The sequence below is a fragment of the Hordeum vulgare genome, chromosome 7H, assembly GCF_904849725.1.
Source record: "Hordeum vulgare subsp. vulgare chromosome 7H, MorexV3_pseudomolecules_assembly, whole genome shotgun sequence".
In the NCBI taxonomy this organism is placed as follows: Eukaryota; Viridiplantae; Streptophyta; class Magnoliopsida; order Poales; family Poaceae; genus Hordeum; species Hordeum vulgare.
Window position 1 is genome coordinate 250,817,038 of NC_058524.1, and position 14,455 is coordinate 250,831,492.

General features: G+C 47.9%; 20 non-coding genes and 5 pseudogenes across 20 annotated transcripts; all 25 read right to left on the reverse strand.

Annotated features, from left to right (window-relative positions):
- Positions 1–1,528: 1,528 nt before the first annotated feature.
- LOC123414075 lies at positions 1,529–1,647 on the reverse strand. The gene has a single exon (XR_006614158.1). It is a non-coding gene; the product is annotated as a 5S ribosomal RNA (ribosomal RNA).
- A 662-nt stretch (positions 1,648–2,309) lies between these two features.
- LOC123414697 lies at positions 2,310–2,428 on the reverse strand. The gene has a single exon (XR_006614624.1). It is a non-coding gene; the product is annotated as a 5S ribosomal RNA (ribosomal RNA).
- A 333-nt stretch (positions 2,429–2,761) lies between these two features.
- On the reverse strand, positions 2,762–2,878 carry LOC123414268 (annotated as a pseudogene).
- Positions 2,879–3,275: 397 nt separating this feature from the next.
- On the reverse strand, positions 3,276–3,393 carry LOC123414124. The gene has a single exon (XR_006614203.1). It is a non-coding gene; the product is annotated as a 5S ribosomal RNA (ribosomal RNA).
- A 333-nt stretch (positions 3,394–3,726) lies between these two features.
- LOC123414274 lies at positions 3,727–3,845 on the reverse strand. The gene has a single exon (XR_006614278.1). It is a non-coding gene; the product is annotated as a 5S ribosomal RNA (ribosomal RNA).
- Positions 3,846–4,178: 333 nt separating this feature from the next.
- LOC123414120 lies at positions 4,179–4,296 on the reverse strand. The gene has a single exon (XR_006614199.1). It is a non-coding gene; the product is annotated as a 5S ribosomal RNA (ribosomal RNA).
- Positions 4,297–4,630: 334 nt separating this feature from the next.
- Positions 4,631–4,748, reverse strand: LOC123414219 (annotated as a pseudogene).
- Positions 4,749–5,081: 333 nt separating this feature from the next.
- LOC123413690 lies at positions 5,082–5,200 on the reverse strand. The gene has a single exon (XR_006613811.1). It is a non-coding gene; the product is annotated as a 5S ribosomal RNA (ribosomal RNA).
- Positions 5,201–5,532: 332 nt separating this feature from the next.
- LOC123414220 lies at positions 5,533–5,651 on the reverse strand (annotated as a pseudogene).
- A 333-nt stretch (positions 5,652–5,984) lies between these two features.
- On the reverse strand, positions 5,985–6,103 carry LOC123414004. Its single transcript, XR_006614099.1, has one exon. It is a non-coding gene; the product is annotated as a 5S ribosomal RNA (ribosomal RNA).
- A 1,010-nt stretch (positions 6,104–7,113) lies between these two features.
- Positions 7,114–7,232, reverse strand: LOC123414784. Its single transcript, XR_006614705.1, has one exon. It is a non-coding gene; the product is annotated as a 5S ribosomal RNA (ribosomal RNA).
- Positions 7,233–7,565: 333 nt separating this feature from the next.
- On the reverse strand, positions 7,566–7,684 carry LOC123414724. The gene has a single exon (XR_006614648.1). It is a non-coding gene; the product is annotated as a 5S ribosomal RNA (ribosomal RNA).
- Positions 7,685–8,017: 333 nt separating this feature from the next.
- On the reverse strand, positions 8,018–8,136 carry LOC123413792. Its single transcript, XR_006613906.1, has one exon. It is a non-coding gene; the product is annotated as a 5S ribosomal RNA (ribosomal RNA).
- Positions 8,137–8,469: 333 nt separating this feature from the next.
- LOC123414675 lies at positions 8,470–8,588 on the reverse strand. Its single transcript, XR_006614603.1, has one exon. It is a non-coding gene; the product is annotated as a 5S ribosomal RNA (ribosomal RNA).
- A 333-nt stretch (positions 8,589–8,921) lies between these two features.
- LOC123414122 lies at positions 8,922–9,040 on the reverse strand. The gene has a single exon (XR_006614201.1). It is a non-coding gene; the product is annotated as a 5S ribosomal RNA (ribosomal RNA).
- Positions 9,041–9,373: 333 nt separating this feature from the next.
- Positions 9,374–9,492, reverse strand: LOC123414242 (annotated as a pseudogene).
- Positions 9,493–9,825: 333 nt separating this feature from the next.
- Positions 9,826–9,944, reverse strand: LOC123414919. Its single transcript, XR_006614831.1, has one exon. It is a non-coding gene; the product is annotated as a 5S ribosomal RNA (ribosomal RNA).
- Positions 9,945–10,277: 333 nt separating this feature from the next.
- LOC123414615 lies at positions 10,278–10,396 on the reverse strand. Its single transcript, XR_006614544.1, has one exon. It is a non-coding gene; the product is annotated as a 5S ribosomal RNA (ribosomal RNA).
- A 333-nt stretch (positions 10,397–10,729) lies between these two features.
- On the reverse strand, positions 10,730–10,848 carry LOC123414254 (annotated as a pseudogene).
- A 333-nt stretch (positions 10,849–11,181) lies between these two features.
- Positions 11,182–11,300, reverse strand: LOC123413711. Its single transcript, XR_006613830.1, has one exon. It is a non-coding gene; the product is annotated as a 5S ribosomal RNA (ribosomal RNA).
- A 333-nt stretch (positions 11,301–11,633) lies between these two features.
- LOC123414856 lies at positions 11,634–11,752 on the reverse strand. Its single transcript, XR_006614773.1, has one exon. It is a non-coding gene; the product is annotated as a 5S ribosomal RNA (ribosomal RNA).
- A 333-nt stretch (positions 11,753–12,085) lies between these two features.
- On the reverse strand, positions 12,086–12,204 carry LOC123414920. Its single transcript, XR_006614832.1, has one exon. It is a non-coding gene; the product is annotated as a 5S ribosomal RNA (ribosomal RNA).
- Positions 12,205–12,888: 684 nt separating this feature from the next.
- Positions 12,889–13,007, reverse strand: LOC123413702. Its single transcript, XR_006613821.1, has one exon. It is a non-coding gene; the product is annotated as a 5S ribosomal RNA (ribosomal RNA).
- Positions 13,008–13,340: 333 nt separating this feature from the next.
- LOC123414809 lies at positions 13,341–13,459 on the reverse strand. Its single transcript, XR_006614729.1, has one exon. It is a non-coding gene; the product is annotated as a 5S ribosomal RNA (ribosomal RNA).
- Positions 13,460–14,143: 684 nt separating this feature from the next.
- LOC123415019 lies at positions 14,144–14,262 on the reverse strand. The gene has a single exon (XR_006614925.1). It is a non-coding gene; the product is annotated as a 5S ribosomal RNA (ribosomal RNA).
- Positions 14,263–14,455: the final 193 nt, after the last annotated feature.

The window sequence follows — 14,455 nt, forward strand, 5'->3', positions numbered from 1 at the left end:
ATTGCCACATTTGCCTCGACAACGGAGATGAGTTTAACACAAGAATTTCACCGCTCCCTCTCTACCCCGACAACACGAGCACAACCACGACCTCTGTGACTTTCCCCACCGCGCTTGACACCCAATGACGCCGCCCCTAGACACGTCAACAATGAGACGCAAGCTAAAACATATCACAAACGTGAAAAATAAGAAAACTAGTAAACGTCAAAAATAAGAAAACGAGGTCACATTGTCGAGCTGTACATGTGCTGAACGCGGAGGTGTCATCCGTTCGACACTTGATCGTGGGACGGATCGCGGGACGGTTCATGGGACGGTTCGCGGGGCGGATCGAGGGACGTGAGGACGTTCCACTACATCAACTGCGTTCACTGACGCTTCTGCTGTGCGATCCACAAGGGTACGTAGATCGGAAATCCCATCTCGTAGATGGACAATACCATGATAGGTCTTCGTGCGCGTAGGAAATTTTTTGTTTCCCATGCGACGTTCCCCAACACTCTCGCCCAAGCACGCTTAACTTCGGAGTTCTGATGGGATCCGGTGCTTTAGTGCTGGTATGATCGCATCCGACATGCAACTATCTATTTGTTCCTTATGCTTGCCCCTCCCGTGTCCATTGCCACATTTTCCTCGACAACAGATATGAGTTTAACACAAGAATTTCACCGCTCCCTCTCTACCCCGACAACACGAGCACAACCACGACCTCTATGACTTTCCCCACCGCGCTTGACACCCAACGACGCCGCCCCTAGACACGTCAACAATGAGACGCAAGCTAAAACATATCACAAACGTCAAAAATAAGAAAACTAGTAAACGTCAAAAATAAGAAAACGAGGTCACATTGTCGAGATGTACATGTGCTGAACGCGGAGGTGTTATCCGTTCGGCACTTGATCGTGGGACGGATCGCGGGACGGTTCGTGGGACGGTTCGCGGGGCGGATCGAGGGACGTGAGGACGTTCCACTACATCAACCGCGTTCACTGACGCTTCTTCTGTGCGATTCACAAGGATACGTAGATCGGAAATCCCCTCTCGTAGATGGACAATACCATGATAGGTCTTCGTGCGCGTAGGAAAATTTTTGTTTCCCATGCGACGTTCCCCAACACTCTCGCCCAAGCACGCTTAACTTCGGAGTTCTGATGGGATCCGGTGCTTTAGTGCTGGTATGATCGCATCTGACATGCAACTATCTATTTGTTCCTTATGCTTGCCCCTCCCGTGTCCATTGCCACATTTGCCTCGACAACGGAGATGAGTTTAACACAAGAATTTCACCGCTCCCTCTCTACCCCGACAACACGAGCACAACCACGACCTCTGTGACTTTCCGCACCGCGCTTGACACCCAATGACGCCGCCCCTAGACACGTCAACAATGAGACGCAAGCTAAAACATACCACAAACGTCAAAAATAAGAAAACTAGTAAACGTCAAAAATGAGAAAACGAGGTGATATAGATCACGCTCCCGCGGCATCCTTGTCACGCGGCGCAAAAATATTTAAAAAGGAGAATGCAACACCAGGACTTCCCAGGAGGTCACCCATCGTAGTACTACTCTCGCCAAAGCACGATTAACTTCGGAGTTCTGATGGCATCCGGTGCTTTAGTGCTGGTATGATCGCATCAAACATGCAACTATCTATTTGTTCCTTATGCTTGCGCCTCCCGTGTCCATTGCCACATTTGCCTCGACAACGGAGACGGGTTTAACACAAGAATTTCACCGCTCCCTCTCTACCCCGACAACACGAGCACCGCCACGACCTCTGTGACTTTTCCCATCGCGCTTGACACCCAACGACGCCGCCCCTAGACACGTCAACAATGTGACGGAAGCTAAAACATATCACAAACGTCAAAAATAAGAAAACTAGTAAACGTCAAAAATAAGAAAACGAGGTCATATAGATCACGCTCCCGCGTCATCCTTGTCACGTGGCGCAAAAATATTTAAAAAGGAGAATGAATCTATTTTTTCCTTATGCATGCCCCTCCCGTGTCCATTGCCACATTTGCCTCGACAACGGAGACGAGTTTAACACAAGAAGTTCACCGCTCCCTCTCTACCCCGACAACACGAGCACCGCCACGACCTCTGTGACTTTTCCCATCACGCTTGACACCCAACGACGCCGCCCCTAGACACGTCAACAATGAGACGCAACCTAAAACATATCACAAACGTCAAAAATAAGAAAACTAGTAAACGTCAAAAAATTGAAAACGAGGTCATATAGATCACGCTCCCGCGTCATCCTTGTCACGTGGCGCAAAAATATTTAAAAAGGGGAATGCAACACGAGGACTTCCCAGGAGGTCACCGATCCTAGTACTACTCTCGCCCAAGCACGCTTAATTTCGGAGTTCTGATGGGATCCGGTGCTTTAGTGCTGGTATGATCGCATCCGACATGCAACTATCTATTTGTTCCTTATGCTTGCCCCTCCCGTGTCCATTGCCACATTTTCCTCGACAACGGAGACGAGTTTAACACAAGAATTTCACCGGTCCCTCTCTACCCCGACAACACGAGCACCGCCACGACCTGTGTGACTTTTCCCACCGCGCTTGACACCCAACGACGCCGCCCCTAGAGACATCAACAATGCGACGCAAGCTAAAACATATCACAAACGTCAAAAATAAGAAAACTAGAAAACGTCAAAAATAAGAAAACGAGGTCATATAGATCACGCTCCCGCGTCATCCTTGTCACGTGGCGCAAAAATATTTAAAAAGGGGAATTTCACACGAGGACTTTGCAGGAGGTCACCCATCCTATTACTACTCTCGCCCAAAACGCTTAACTTCGGATTCTGATGGGATCCGGTGCTTTAGTTCTGTTATGATCGCATCCGACATGCAACTATCTATTTGTTCCTTATGCTTGCCCCTCCCGTGTCCATTGCCACATTTGCCTCGACAACGGAGACGAGTTTAACACAAGAATTTCACCGCTCCCTCTCTACCCCGACTACACGAGCACCGCCACGATCTCTGTGAGTTTTCCCACCGCGCTTGACACCCAACGACGCCGCCCCTAGACACGTCAACAATGAGACGCAAGCTAAAACATATCACAAACGTCAAAAACGACGCCGCCCCTAGACACGTCAACAATGAGACGCAAGCTAAAACATATCACAAACGTCAAAAATAAGAAAACTAGAAAACGTCAAAAATAAGAAAACGAGGTCATATAGATCACGCTCCCGCGTCATCCTTGTCACGTGGCGCAAAAATATTTAAAAAGGGGAATTTCACACGAGGACTTCCCAGGAGGTCACCCATCCTAGTACTACTCTCGCCCAAGCACGCTTAACTTCGGATTCTGATGGGATCCGGTGCTTTAGTTCTGGTATGATCGCATCCGACATGCAACTATCTATTTGTTCCTTATGCTTGCCCCTCCCGTGTCCATTGCCACATTTGCCTCGACAACGGAGACGAGTTTAACACAAGAATTTCACCGCTCCCTCTCTACCCCGACTACACGAGCACCGCCACGACCTCTGTGACTTTTCCCACCGCGCTTGACACCCAACGACGCCGCCCCTAGACACGTCAACAATGAGACGTAGGCTAAAACATATCACAAACATCAAAAATAAGAAAACTAGTAACCGTCAAAAATAAGAAAACGAGGTCATATAGATCACGCTCCCGCGTCATCCTTGTCTTGTGGCGCAAAAATATTTAAAAAGGAGAATGCAACACGAGGACTTCCCAGGAGGTCACCCATCCTAGTACTACTCTCGCCCAATCACGCTTAACTTCGGAGTTCTGATGGGATCCGGTACTTTAGTGCTGGTATGATCGCATCCGACATGCAACTATCTATTTGTTCCTTATGGTTGCCCCTTCCGTGTCCATTGGCACATCTGCCTCGACAACGGAGACGAGTTTAACACAAGAATTTCACCGCTCCCTCTCTACCCCGACAACACGAGCACCGCCACGACCTCTTTGACTTTTCCAACCGCGCTTGACACCCAACGACGCCGCCCCTAGACACGTCAACAATGAGACCCAAGCTAAAACATATCACAAACGTCAAAAATAAGAAAACTAGTAAACGTCAAAAATAAGAAAACGAGGTCATATAGATCACGCTCCCGCATCATCCTTGTCACGTGGCGCAAAAATATTTAAAAAGGGTAATGCAACACGAGGACTTCCCAGGAGGTCACCATCCTAGTACTACTCTCGACCAAGCACGCTTAACTTTGAACTTCTGATGGGATCCGGTGCTTTAGTGCTGGTATGATCGCATCCGACATGCAACTATCTATTTGTTCCTTATGCTTGCCCCTCCCGTGTCCATTGCCACATTTGCCTCGACAACGGAGACGAGTTTAACACAAGAATTTCACCGCTCCCTCTCTACCCCGACAACACGAGCACCGCCACGACCTGTGTGACTTTGCCCACCGCGCTTGACACCCAACGACGCCGCCCCTAGACACGTCAACAATGAGACGCAAGCTAAAACATATCACAAACGTCAAAAAATAGGAAAACTAGAAAACGTCAAAAATAAGAAAACGAGGTCATATAGATCACGCTCCCGCGTCATCCTTGTCACGTGGCGCAAAAATATTTAAAAAGGGGAATTTCACACGAGGACTTCCCAGGAGGTCACCCATCCTAGTACTACTCTCGCCCAATCACGCTTAACTTCGGATACTGATGGGATCCGGTGCTTTAGTGCTGGTATGATCGCATACGACATGCAACTATCTATTTGTTCCTTATGCTTGCCCCTCCCGTGTCCATTGCCACATTTGCCTCGACAACGGAGACGAGTTTAACACAAGAATTTCACCGCTCCCTCTCTACCCCGACTACACGAGCACCGCCACGACCTCTGTGACTTTTCCCACCGCGCTTGACACCCAACGACGTCGCCCCTAGACACGTCAACAATGAGACGGAAGCTAAAACATATCACAAACATCAAAAATAAGAAAACTAGTAAACATCAAAAATAAGAAAACGAGGTCATATAGATCACGCTCCCGCGTCATCCTTGTCACGTGGCGAAAAAATATTTAAAAAGGGGAACGCAACAAGAGGACTTCCCAGGAGGTCACCCATCCTAGTACTACTCTCGCCCAATCACGCTTAACTTCGGAGTTCTGATGGGATCTGGTGCTTTAGTGCTGGTATGATCGCATCCGACACGCAACTATCTATTTGTTCCTTATGGTTGCCCCTCCCGTGTCGATTGGCACATCTGCCTCGACAACGGAGACGAGTTTCACACAAGAATTTCACCGCCCCCTCTCTACCCCGACAACACGAGCACCGCCACGACCTCTGTGACTTTTCCCACCGCGCTTGACACCCAATGACGCCGCCCCTAGACACGTCAACAATGAGACGCAAGCTAAAACATATCACAAATGTCAAAAATAAGAAAACTAGTAAACGTCAAAATAAGAAAACGAGGTCATATAGATCACGCTCCCGCGTCATCCTTGTCACGTGGCGCAAAATTATTTAAAAAGGAGAATGCAACACCAGGACTTCCCAGGAGGTCACCCATCGTAGTCCTACTCTCGCCCAAGCACGATTAACTTCGGAGTTTTGATGGCATTCGGTGCTTTAGTGCTGGTATGACCGCATCAGACATGCAACTATCTATTTGTTCCTTAGGCTTGCCCCTCCCGTGTCCATTGCCACATTTGCCTCGACAACGGAGACGAGTTTAACACAAGAATTTCACCGCTCCCTCTCTACCCCGACAACACGAGCACCGCCACGACCTGTGTGACTTTTCCCACCGCGCTTGACACCCAACGACGTCGCCCCTAGAGACGTCAACAATGAGACGCAAGCTAAAACATATCACAAACGTCAAAAATAAGAAAACTAGTAAACGTCAAAAATAAGAAAACAAGGTCATATAGATCACGCTCCCGCGTCATCCTTGTCACGTGGAGCAAAAATATTTAAAAAGGGGAATGCAACACGAGGACTTCTCAGGAGGTCACCCATCCTAGTACTACACTCGCCCAAGCACGCTAAACTTCGGAGTTTTGATGGGATCCGTATCTTTAGTGCTGGTATGATCGCATCCGACATGCAACTATCTATTTGTTCGTTATGCTTGCCCCTCCCGTGTCCATTGCCACATTTGCCTCGACAACGGAGACGAGTTTAACTCAAGAATTTCACCGCTTCCTCTCTACCCCGACAACACGAGCACAACCACGACCTCTGTGACTTTCCCCACCGCGCTTGACACCCAATGACGCCGCCCCTAGACACGTCAACAATGAGACGCAAGCTAAAACATATCACAAACGTCAAAAATAAGAAAACTAGTAAACGTCAAAAATAAGAAAACGAGGTCATATAGATCACGCTCCCGCGTCATCCTTGTCACGCGGCGCAAAAATATTTAAAAAGGAGAATACAACACCAGGACTTTGCAACTATCTATTTTTCCTTATGCTTGCCCCTCCCGTGTCCATTGCCACATTTGCGTCGACAACGGAGACGAGTTTAACACAAGAATTTCACCGCTCCCTCTCTACCCCGACAACACGAGCACCGCCACGACCTCTGTGACTTTTCCCACCACGCTTGACACCCAACGACGCCGCCCCTAGACACGTCAACAATGAGACGCAAGCTAAAACATGTCACAAACGTCAAAAATAAGAAAACTACTAAACGTCAAAAATAAGAAAACGAGGTCATATAGATCACGCTCCCGCGTCATCCTTGTCATGTGGCGCAAAAATATTTAAAAAGGAGAATGAATCTATTTTGTCCTTATGCTTGCCCCTCCCGTGTCCATTGCCACATTTGCCTCGACAACGGAGACGAGTTTAACACAAGAATTTCACCGTTCCCTCTCTACCCCGACAACACGAGCACCGCCACGACCTCTGTGACTTTTCCCATCACGCTTGACACCCAACGACGCCGCCCCTAGACACGTCAACAATGAGACGCATGCTAAAACATATCACAAACGTCAAAAATAAGAAAACTAGTAAACGTCAAAAATAAGAAAGCAAGGTCATATAGATCACGCTCCCGCGTCATCCTTGTCACGTGGCGCAAAAATATTTAAAAAGGGTAATGCAACACGAGGACTTCCCAGGAGGTCACCCATCCTAGTACTACTCTCACCCAATCACGCTTAACTTCGGAGTTCTGATGGGATCCGGTGCTTTAGTGCTGGTATGATCGCATCCAACATGCAACTATCTATTTGTTACTTATGGTTGCCCCTCGCGTGTCCATTGGCACATCTGCCTCGACAACGGAGACGAGTTTAACACAAGAATTTCACGGCTCCCTCTCTACCCCGACAACACGAGCACCGCCACGACCTGTGTGACTTTTCCCACCGCGCTTGACACCCAACGACGTCGCCCCTAGACACGTCAACAATGAGACGGAAGCTAAAACATATCACAAACGTCAAAAATAAGAAAACTAGTAAACGTCAAAAATAAGAAAACAAGGTCATATAGATCACGCTCCCGCGTCATCCTTGTCACGTGGCGCAAAAATATTTAAAAAGGGGAATGCAACACGAGGACTTCTCAGGAGGTCACCCATCCTAGTACTACTCTCGCCCAAGCACGCTTAACTTCGGAGTTCTGATGGGATCCGGTTCTTTAGTGCTGGTATGATCGCATCCGACATGCAACTATCTATTTGTTCCTTATGCTTGCCCCTCCCGTGTCCATTGCCACATTTGCCTCGACAACGGAGACGAGTTTAACACAAGAATTTCACCGCTCCCTCTCTACCCCGACAACACGAGCACCGCCACGACCTGTGTGACTTTTCCCACCGCGCTTGACACCCAACGACGTCGCCCCTAGACACGTCAACAATGAGACGCAAGCTAAAACATATCACAAACGTCAAAAATAAGAAAACTAGTAAACGTCAAAAATAAGAAAACAAGGTCATATAGATCACGCTCCCGCATCATCCTTGTCACGTGGCGCAAAAATATTTAAAAAGGGGAATGCAACACGAGGACTTCTCAGGAGGTCACCCATCCTAGTACTACTCTCGCCCAAGCACGCTTATCTTCGAAGTTCTGATGGGATCTGATTCTTTAGTGCTGGTATGATCGCATCCGACATGCAACTATCTATTTGTTCCTTATGCTTGCCCCTCCCGTGTCGATTGCCACATTTGCCTCGACAACGGAGACGAGTTTAACACAAGAATTTCACCGCTCCCTCTCTACCCCGACAACACGAGCACAACCACGACCTCTGTCACTTTCCCCACCGCGCTTGACACCCAATGACACCGCCCCTAGACACGTCAACAATGAGACGCAAGCTAAAACATATCACAAACGTCAAAAATAAGAAAACTAGTAAACGTCAAAAATAAGAAAACAAGGTCATATAGATCACGCTCCCGCGTCATCCTTGTCACGTGGCGCAAAAATATTTAAAAAGGGGAATGCAACACGAGGACTTCTCAGGAGGTCACCCATCCTAGTACTACTCTCGCCCAAGCACGCTTATCTTCGGAGTTCTGATGGGATCCGGTTCTTTAGTGCTGGTATGATCGCATCACACATGCAACTATCTATTTGTTCCTTATGCTTGCCCCTCCCGTGTCCATTGCCACATGTGCCTCGACAACGGAGACGAGTTTAACACAAGAATTTCATCGCTCCCTCTCTACCCCGACAACACGAGCAAAACCACGACCTCTGTGACTTTCCCCACCGCGCTTGACACCCAATGACACCGCCCCTAGGCACGTCAACAATGAGACGCAAGCTAAAACATATCACAAACGTCAAAAATAAGAAAACTTGTAAACATCAAAAATAAGAAAACGAGGTCATATAGATCACGCTCCCGCGTCATAATTGTCACGCGGCGCAAAAATATTTAAAAAGGAGAATACAACACGTGGACTTCACAGGAGGTCACCCATCGTAGTACTACTCTCGCCCAAGCACGATTAACTTCGGAGTTCTGATGGCATTCGGTGCTTTAGTGCTGGTATGATCGCATAATACATGCAACTATCTATTTGTTCCTTATGCTTGCCCCTCCCGTGTCCATTGCCACATTTGCCTCGACAACGGAGACGAGTTTAACACAAGAATTTCACCGCACCCTCTCTACCCCGACAACACGAGCACTGCCACGACCTCTGTGACTTTTCCCACCGCGCTTGACACCCAACGACGCCGCCCCTAGACACGTCAACAATGAGACGCAAGCTAAAACATATCACAAACGTCAAAAATAAGAAAACTAGTAAACGTCAAAAATAAGAAAACGAGGTCATATAGATCACGCTTCCGCGTCATCCTTGTCACGTGGCGCAAAAATATTTAAAAAGGGTAATGAAACAAGTGGACTTCCCAGGAGGTCACCCATCGTAGTCCTACTCTCGCCCAAGCACGATTAACTTCGGAGTTTTGATGGCATTCGGTGCTTTAGTGCTGGTATGATCGCATCCGACATGCAACTATCTATTTGTTCCTTATGCTTGCCCCTCCCGTGTCCATTGCCACATTTGCCTCGACAACGGAGACGTGTTTAACACAAGAATTTCACCGCTCCCTCTCTACCCCGACAACACGAGCACCGCCACGACCTGTGTGACTTTTCCCACCGCGCTTGACACCCAACGACGTCGCCCCTAGACACGTCAACAATGAGACGCAAGCTAAAACATATCACAAATGTCAAAAATAAGAAAACTAGTAAACGTCAAAAATAAGAAAACAAGGTCATATAGATCACGCTCCCGCATCATCCTTGTCACGTGGCGCAAAAATATTTAAAAAGGGGAATGCAACACGAGGACTTCTCAGGAGGTCACCCATCCTAGTACTACTCTCGCCCAAGCACGCTTAACTTCGTAGTTCTGATGGGATCCGATTCTTTAGTGCTGGTATGATCGCATCCGACATGCAACTATCTATTTGTTCCTTATGCTTGCCCCTCCCGTGTCCATTGCCACATTTGCCTCGACAACGGAGACGAGTTTAACACAAGAATTTCACCGCTCCCTCTCTACCTCGACAACACGAGCACAACCACGACCTCTGTCACTTTCCCCACCGCGCTTGACACCCAATGACACCGCCCCTAGACACGTCAACAATGAGACGCAAGCTAAAACATATCACAAACGTCAAAAATAAGAAAACTAGTAAATGTCAAAAATAAGAAAACAAGGTCATATAGATCACGCTCCCGCGTCATCCTTGTCACGTGGCGCAAAAATATTTAAAAAGGGGAATGCAACACGAGGACTTCTCAGGAGGTCACCCATCCTAGTACTACTCTCGCCCAAGCACGCTTAACTTCGGAGTTCTTATGGGATCCGGTTCTTTAGTGCTGGTATGATCGCATCAGACATGCAACTATCTATTTGTTCCTTATGCTTGCCCCTCCCGTGTCCATTGCCACATTTGCCTCGACAACGGAGACGAGTTTAACACAAGAATTTCACCGCTCCCTCTCTACCCCGACAACACGAGCACAACCACGACCTCTGTCACTTTCCCCACCGCGCTTGACACCCAATGACACCGCCCCTAGACACGTCAACAATGAGACGCAAGCTAAAACATATCACAAATGTCAAAAATAAGAAAACTAGTAAACGTCAAAAATAAGAAAACGAGGTCATATAGATCACGCTCCCGCGTCATCCTTGTCACGTGGCGAAAAAATATTTAAAAAGGAGAATGCAACACCAGGACTTCCCAGGAGGTCACCCATCGTAGTCCTACTCTCGCCCAAGCACGATTATATTCGGAGTTTTGATGGCATTCGGTGCTTTAGTGCTGGTATGACCGCATCAGACATGCAACTATCTATTTGTTCCTTATGCTTGCCCCTCCCGTGTCCATTGCCACATTTGCCTCGACAACGGAGACGAGTTTAACACAAGAATTTCACCGCTCCCTCTCTACCCCGACAACACGAGCACCGCCACGACCTCTGTGACTTTTCCCACCGCGCTTGGCACCCAACGACGCCGCCCCTAGACACGTCAACAATGAGACGCAAGCTAAAACATATCACAAACGTCAAAAATAAGAAAACTAGTAAACGTCAAAAATAAGAAAACGAGGTCATATAGATCACGCTCCCGCGTCATCCTTGTCATGTGGCGCAAAAATATTTTAAAAGGGGAATGCAACATGAGGACTTCCCAGGAGGTCACCGATCCTAGTACTACTCTCGCCCAAGCACGCTTAACTTCGGAGTTCTGATGGGATCTGGTGCTTTGGTGCTGGTATGATCGCATCCGACATGCAACTATCTATTTGTTCCTTATGCTTGCCCCTCCCGTGTCCATTGCCACCTTTGCCTCGACAACGGAGACGAGTTTAACACAAGAATTTTATCGCTCCCTCTCTAACCCGACAACACGAGCACCGCCACGACCTGTGTGACTTTTCCCACCGCGCTTGACACCCAACGACGCCGCCCCTAGACACGTCAACAATGAGACGCAAGCTAAAACATATCACAAATGTCAAAAATAAGAAAACTAGTAAACGTCAAAAATAAGAAAACGAGGTCATATAGAACAAGCTCCCGCGTCATCCTTGTCACGTGGCACAAAAATATTTAAAAAGGGGAATGGAACACGAGGACTTCCCAAGAGGTCACCGATCCTAGTACTACTCTCGCCCAAGCACGCTTAACTTCGGAGTTCTGATGGGATCCGGTGCTTTAGTGCTGGTATGATCGCATCCGACATGCAACTATCTATTTGTTCCTTATGCTTGCCCCTCCCGTGTCCATTGCCACATTTGCCTCGACAAAGGAGACGAGTTTAACACAAGAATTTCACCACTCCCTCTCTAACCCGACAACACGAGCACTGCTACGACCTGTGTGACTTTTCCCACCGCGCTAGACACCCAACGACGCCGCCCCTAGACACGTCAACAATGAGACGCAAGCTAAAACATATCACAAACGTCAAAAATAAGAAAACTAGTAAACGTCAAAAATAAGAAAACAAGGTCATATAGATCACGCTCCCGCGTCATCGTTGTTAAGTGGCGCAAAAATATTTAAAAAGGGGAATGCAACACGAGGACTTCTCAGGAGGTCACCCATCCTAGTACTACTCTCGCCCAAGCACGCTTAACTTCGTAGTTCTGATGGGATCCGATTCTTTAGTGCTGGTATGATCGCATCCGACATGCAACTATCTATTTGTTCCTTATGCTTGCCCCTCCCGTGTCCATTGCCACATTTGCCTCGACAATGGAGACGAGTTTAACACAAGAATTTCACCGCTCCCTCTCTACCCCGACTACACGAGCACCGCCACGACCTCTGTGACTTTTACCACCGTGCTTGACACCCAACGACGCCGCCTCTAGACACGTCAAAATTGAGACGCAGGCTAAAACATATCACAAACGTCAAAAATAAGAAAACTAGTAAACGTCAAAAATAAGAAAACGAGGTCATATAGATCACGCTCACGCGTCATCCTTGTCACGTGGCGCAAAAATATTTAAAAAGGGGAATGCAGATCGCATCCGACATGCAACTATCTATTTGTTCCTTATGCTTGCCCCTCCCGTGTCCATTGCCACATTTGCCTCGACAACGGAGACGAGTTTAACACAAGAATTTCAATGCTCCCTCTCTAACCCGACAACACGAGCACCACCACGACCTCTGTGACTTTTCCCACCGCGCTTGACACCCAACGACGCCGCCCCTAGACACGCCAACAATGACACTCAAGCTAAAACATAACACAAACGTCAAAAATAACAAAACTAGTAAACGTCAAAAATAAGAAAACTAGGTCATATAGATCACGCTCCTGCGTCATCCTTGTCACGTGGCGCAAAAATATTTAAAAAGGGGAATGCAACACGAGGACTTCCCAGGAGGTCAACCATCCTAGTACTACTCTCGCCCAAGCACGCTTAACTTCCGAATTCTGATGGGATCCGGTGCTTTAGTGTTGGTATGATCGCATCCGACATGCAACTATCTATTTGTTCCTTATGCTTGCCCCTCCCGTGTCCATTGCCACATTTGCCTTGACAACGGAGACGAGTTTAACACAAGAATTTCACAGCTCCCTCTCTACCCCGACAACACGAGCACCGCCACGACCTCTGTGACTTTTCCCACCGCGGTTGACACCCAACGACGTCGCCCCTAGACACGTCAACATTGACACTCAAGCTAAAACATATCACAAACGTCAAAATTAAGAAAACTAGTAAACGTCAAAAATAAGAAAACAAGGTCATATAGATTACGCTCCCGCGTCATCCTTGTGACATGGCGCAAAAATATTTAAAAAGGGGAAAGCAACACGAGGACTTCTCAGGAGGTCACCCATCCTAGTACTACTCTCGCCCAAGCACGCTTAACTTTGAAGTTCTCATGGGATCCGGTGCTTTAGTGCTGGTATGATCGCATCCGACATGCAACTATCTATTTGTTCCTTATGCTTGCCCCTCCCGTGTCCATTGCCACATTTGCCTCGACAACGGAGACGAGTTTAACACAAGAATTTCACCGCTCCCTCTCTACCCCGACAATAGGAGCACCGGCACGACCTCTGTGACTTTTCCCACCGTGCTTGACACCCAACGACGCCGCCCCTAGACACGTCAACAATGAGACGCAAGCTAAAACATATCACAAACGTCAAAAATAAGAAAACTAGTAAACGTCAACAATAAGAAAACGAGGTCATATAGATCACGCTCCCGCATCATCCTTGGCACGTGGCGCAAAAATATTTGAAAAGGGGAATGCAGATCGCATCCGACATGCAACTATCTATTTGTTCGTTATGCTTGCCCCTCCCGTGTCCATTGCCACATTTGCCACGACAACGGAGACGAGTTTAACACAAGAATTTCACTGCTCCCTCTCTACCCCGACAACACGAGCACCGCCACGACCTCTGTGACTTTTCCCACCGCGCTTGACACCCAACGACGCCGCCCCTAGACACGTCAACAATGAGACGCAAGCTAAAACATATCACAAACGTCAAAAATAAGAAAACTAGTAAACGTCAAAAATAAGAAAACAAGGTCATATAGATCACGCTCCCACGTCATCCTTGTCACGTGGCGCAAAAATATTTAAAAAGGGGAATGCAACACGAGGACTTCCCAGGAGTTCACCCATCCTAGTGCTACTCTCGCCCAAGCACGCTTAACTTCGGAGTTCTGATGGAATCCGGTGCTTTTGTGCTGGTATGATCGCATCCGACATGCAACTATCTATTTGTTCCTTATGCTTACCCCTCCCGTATGCATTGTCACATTTGCCTCGACAACGGAGACGAGTTTAACACAAGAATTTCACCGCTCCCTCTCTACCCCGACAACACGAGCACCGGCACGACCTCTGTGACTTTTCCCACCGCGCTTGACACCCAACGACGCCGCCCCTAGACACGT